The 5,807-nt window shown below is 37.9% G+C and overlaps 1 long non-coding RNA gene across 1 annotated transcript; it reads right to left on the bottom strand.

The window, feature by feature from the left end:
* Positions 1-5,219: 5,219 nt before the first annotated feature.
* LOC118749072 lies at positions 5,220-5,587 on the bottom strand. Its single transcript, XR_004994147.1, has 2 exons — positions 5,464-5,587; positions 5,220-5,352 (listed from the first exon to the last, which is right to left on the bottom strand). It is a non-coding gene; the product is annotated as an uncharacterized LOC118749072 (long non-coding RNA).
* Between the last annotated feature and the right edge of the window lie 220 nt (positions 5,588-5,807).

A 5,807-nucleotide genomic window follows, 5' to 3' on the forward strand; every position in this document is an offset into this window, starting at 1 on the left:
ACTTAAAGCGGGGACTTATGGTTCCTAAGTTGTAGTTGATAAAAGGGTCCACGCCTATGGGATGTGCCACGCCCCTTTTTACAAACTCATGTATTTGTAGCCTACTGTAAGCATCTACCGCAGATATGTCTACCTAATTTCAATTTCATGTGACTGATGGTTGTGAAATTATAGCTGATAATAATTTCCACACCTATGGGATGTGCCACGCCCCCTTTTACAAACCCCTTTATATACACTTTACTGTAAGCATCTACCATAGTTACGTCCGCATACCAAATTTCAAGTTCATGTGGCTTATAGTTCCGGTGTTAAAGCTGATAAAATATTCCTATGGGATGTGGCACGCCCACTTTTACAACCTCATTGATACATACCCTACTATAAGCACCTACCATATGTATGACTGAATAACAAATTTCAAGTTCATATGACTTACAGTTTCGGATTTATAGCTGATAAAGTATTGCACGCCTATTGGATGTGCCACGCCCACTTCTACAAACTCATTTAATATACCATACTATAAGCACCAACCATATATCGATGGCTGAGTGGAAGATCGACCTATCTCGGCAGCCAGTTCGAAAACGCTCTATCTCAAAAAAATTTTCAAGAACGCCCTATTTCAGAATTTAATTGAAAAACACCCTATCTCAAAATTCGGTTCAAAAACGCCCTATCCCACTTCTAAATGTAAATAAATTGAAAATATGCTTATATAGGGCGTTTTTGAATCGGCAGCTGAGATAGGGCGTTTTTGAAACGAATTCTGAAATAGGGCGTTCTTGAAAAGTTTTTTGAGATAGAGCGTTTTCGAACTGGCTGCCGAGATAGGTCGATCTTCCACTCAGCCATCGATATATGACTGTATACCAAATTTCAAGTTCATGTGACTTATGGTTCCGAAGTAATGATTGATAACAAATTTCACGCCTATGGGATGTGCCACGCCCACTTTTACAAAGTCATTTATATATACTCTACTGTAAGCACCTACCATATATATGACTGCATACCAAACTTCAAGTTCATGTGACTTATAGTGTCGAAGTTATGGCTGATTAAAAATTTCACGCCTATGGGAGGTGCCACGCCCCCTTGTCGAATTACAATTTTTTACCCTATTATAGGAGCAGGTGTCATGGCAATACTCTGTCAAAATTTTGTTCGATTCTTCCGTCCGTTTAGGCTGCAACCTGGCGCATACATACATAGTACATCTATGTCTACATACATAGTAGATATATCCTTCTCTTAGCGTAAAATAATTTTTGGGGATGTCTCGGCCACAGGGCCACCTATCGTGTAAGTTTTAAGTCCAAATATTTCTTTTAAATTATCTAAATTGTTTTCTAAATATGCAATTTTTATGAATATCCCGACCCCAGCGCCACCTAGCGATTCAATTTCTAGTCGAAATATTTCTACACAGAACGTCCAAAAAAGGCCTTTTTACAGAATTTAAATCGATTCAACCTTTTGGTCAGGCATCGCCGTCATACGAAAGACATTTCATTTTTATATATACATATAAATTAGATAAGCACGATGCGAGAAGCATAGAAAAAATTTCGACGAAAAAAATATATTTTTCCCGGGTTCACAACTATCCTATCGCTTAAGTTGGAACCAACAATACACACCCACAAAATTTGATTGAAATCAGTTAAGCGGTTTCGGAGATTAGCGTAAACGAACACAGTGACACGGGATATTTATATATTAAGATACCCTACTATAGGCACCTACCATAGAAACGTTTGCGTACCAAATTTCAATTTCATTTGACTTATTATTTTGAAATTACAGCTGGTAAAATTTTCCACGCCTATGGGATGTGCCACGCCCTTTTTACAAACCCATTTATATATAAGCACCTACCATTGATATATCTACATACCAAATTTCAAGTTCGTGGGACTTATAGATCCGACGTTACAGCTGATATAAAATTCCATGCCTACTGGATGTTGCACGGCCTCTTTTCCAAATTCACTTATATATACCCTAATATAAGTACCTACCATTAAAATGGCTGCGTACGAAATTTCTAGTTCAAGCGACTTATAGCTGCGGAGTTATGGCTGATAAAACATTCCAGGTCCGTGGGACGTGCCGCTCCCCCATTTAGAAACCCCTTTATATATAATTTACTGTAAGCACCTATCATAGTTATGTCTGTATACCAAATTTCAAGTTCATATGACTTGTAGTTTCGGATTTATAGCTAGCTGGTAAAATATTCCACGCCTATTGGACGTGCCACGGCCACTTCTACAAACTCATTTATTTATACCATACTATATAAGCACCTACCATATATATGACTGTATACCAAATATCATGTAACTTATGGTTCCGAAGTTATGATTGGTAAGAAATTTCACGCCTATGGGATGTGCCACGCCCTCTTTTACAAAGTCATTTATATATACTCTACTGTAAGCACCTACCATATATATGACTGCATACCAAATTTCAAGCTCATGTGACTTATAGTTTCGGAGTGATGGCTGATTAAAAATTTCACGCCTAAGGGAGGTGCCACGTCCCCATGTCTAATCCCAATTTTTTTACCCTATTATAGGCCCAGGTGTCATGGCAATATTCTGACGAAATTTTGTTCGATTCCGTCCGTCCGTTTAGGCTGCAACCTGGCACATACATACATACATACATACTTCCACAAATATATAATTTTTGGGGATGTCTCGGCCACAGGGCCACCTATCGTGTAAGTTTCAAGTGTAAAGTTTTCTTTTAAATTGGCTAAATTTTTTTTCTAAATATGAGGCAAATCAGTAAGTAACTGCAATTTTTATGAATATCCCGACCCTAGTGCCACCTAACGATTAAATTTTTAGTCGAAATATTTCCCTTCAGGGTGCTGAAATATGTTCCAAATATGAACGAAATCGGTAGAGAAGTTTAGTAGTTAAGTGACATTCAATATACGGAAAACTCTATGAAATTGTGAAATCATGACGTCACAGCTTTCTTCATCTTTCGGCAACAACAAAAAATTTAAAATTTTTTTAAATCAAATAGCCTTCCACACAGAAGGTCCAAAAATGTCCTTTTGACAGAATTAAAATTGGTTCAACCGTTTGGCCAGGCATCGCCGTCATACGGAAGACATTTCATTTTTATATATATAGACTAGCAGACCCGGCGAACTTCGTCCCGCCCAAAATAAATTGTTTTTATTGAAACATTTTGGTCCAACATTTTCACCAAGAGTTCACGTTCATGATTTTTAGTGACGCATTTGTCTTCTAATATTACGGTTTCGTGGTTGTCAGAAGACATATTTGCTTTCTTAAATAACTTAGCAAAACTGTACATGCATACAAAGATACGTAATAGTTTCAGTGCGTTTTAAAACCGCCACGTCCCCTTTTCAAATAGCCTCAATTTTCTCTAAGAGCATGGGATTGATTTCATATATCTCTATACCATTTTCGAGTAATCTACCATGGGAGGAGCCACGCCCCTTTTTCCAATAGCCCCAACTTTTCTTCATGACCAGTCGCGTTCTATATATCTTGCACATACTAAGTCCCAGTACTCGTCCATGAACACATTCAGAGATATGCAGTTTGAAAAATTCGATGTGTATGGGAAGTGCCACGCCTCCTTTTCCGATAACCACAATTTATCTCCATGGGTATGCGATTGCTTTCATATATCTCCATACCAAGTGCGAGCATATTCCATGAACATTTTCCGGGATATGCAGTATGAAAAATTTGGTTTGTATGGGAGGTGCCACGCCTCCTGGACCTAGAAGTATGAAATATGCTTGACATCCGATTCTCATACCTACCATATATAACACAAAAATTTCATAACGATCGGTCGAGCCGTGTAGGAAGAGTTCGATTTTTATATGTATAATAGCAGACCCGGCGAACTTCGTCCCACCCAAAATAAATATTTTGTTCATGGTCAAAAATTTGGGTTTAATTTTTAAACCGCGCTACGACTGCTGCCTTTTTTAATCTTTTGTAGTCTACTTTATAAACCAGTCAATAGTTTTAAGCATTTTCTAATATATTGTGGTTTAAGTTTTAGTCCAAAAAATCAAACCAAAATGTTTTAATTATACTTTCAAGGTTTCGTATATAGAAAATTTGGTTTAAAATCTAAATCGAAATATAAAATGTTTGTACACAGCGAAATGTGGTGTCGATTCAAACTCAACTTATGAAAGCACATTTACATACGTGGCTGTAGCTGAGTGTGCAAAGCTGCTTGATACAATTGGTTGCTACTAAGGCTGTCCGGGTTCAATCCCCATCAGACGGAGCATGAAATTTTATTTTTATTTTTTATTCTTAATTATGAAAATGTTTGGGTTTAAAATTTAAACCGAACTGTTTAAATTCTAAATCCAATTTATGTGCCCTCTTTTTTTTGAAATTTAGAAGGTTTGTATTTGAAACTGAATTTTTGTGGTTTGGTCATATATGTAGTCCAAAAAGTTTAAAATTTAAACCGAAATTTTTAACCGTGTATTGAAACATTTTGGTCCAACATTTTCACCAAGAGTTCACGTTCATGATTTTAAGTGACGCATTCGTCTTCTAATATTACGGTTTGGTGGCTGTCAGAAGGCATATTTGCCGTCTTAAATAACTTAGCAAAACTGTACATGCATACAAAGATACGTAATAGTTTCAGTGCGTTTGAAAGGCGCCACGTCCCCTTCTCAAATAACCCCAATTTTCTCGAAGAGCTGTAACGTACACGTACCTGTTTATCCGCCCTTCTGTCGTTTTTGCTATCAATGTGGTGACCCGTACTAGCTCAACATTTGTGTGTGGCGCGGTTCCCAACCCTTGGCCACATTGAAGCAGGGCGGATGTTACCATCATCAGCGGCATCTTTCGTCTCACAAGAAGCCCATCCGTCCTTGGACCGCTCTTCCGGTTGGCGATTTACTGCGGTTCCCCCTTTTTTTTACCTTGCTCCTCTCGTCTCTTATCTAATGCCCCTAGTCATCTTCTCCCACCCTTCGATTAAACTTTAACCAATCATTTTGGACTGCTTCATTTAAAATATGGTACAATAAAAATTTATTAACAAAAAAAACATACATTTCATAAGAATCGTATCTATGACCATGAGTACGCTAAGATTATTAAGTATGCATGTACGTATATAAAATCGCCAAAAAAAACCAAACCAAACATCAACTCGGAAGTTTACAACGCTTTTAAAACCACTGGAAGCCTAACCACCTACCTAAAAGAGCTCTCTTAAGAGGATATGTGAGATCTTCCGGACCGGATTTTCCCAGCCCAAACCATGCACTCTTTAGCAGACTAGTCGGTTTGGCGTTCTTTTCTCATTGGTCGTGACCAAACAAGATGATTTACACAAACAAATTTAATGGAATAACAGACAAAAAATTTTAATTAAACTGAGCCTCTAAAATTAACTATATATGTATTACACCGCTCGGACTACCTCTTTCCTGACTGTTTGATTCGCCACCTCTGTGCGCGCTGTTAACTCAATAGCCTGGTTGCAGTCCCTGCTGCCGAGACAGTGGGTGACACCAATATAAATTCCCTGCCGCTATTGGTATGAGCTTTCCATAGGGGTATTCCACTAATGTAGCGATATACACATATATAAAAAAAGACTGCCCTAAAGTTCTACCACTCACCAGCGAGTTGTGCCGCACCCTTCTGCATCCATTTGCGATCGCTGGTTTTGGGATATAATGATACACTAGGACAAAAACCCAAAAAAAAAAAACACTAAAAACTACTCCACTATAAAATATTTTCCACGCT

This window comes from Rhagoletis pomonella, unplaced genomic scaffold (genome assembly GCF_013731165.1).
Source record: "Rhagoletis pomonella isolate Grant_MI unplaced genomic scaffold, Rhpom_1.0 Rhpom_scaffold_00014, whole genome shotgun sequence".
In the NCBI taxonomy this organism is placed as follows: Eukaryota; Metazoa; Arthropoda; class Insecta; order Diptera; family Tephritidae; genus Rhagoletis; species Rhagoletis pomonella.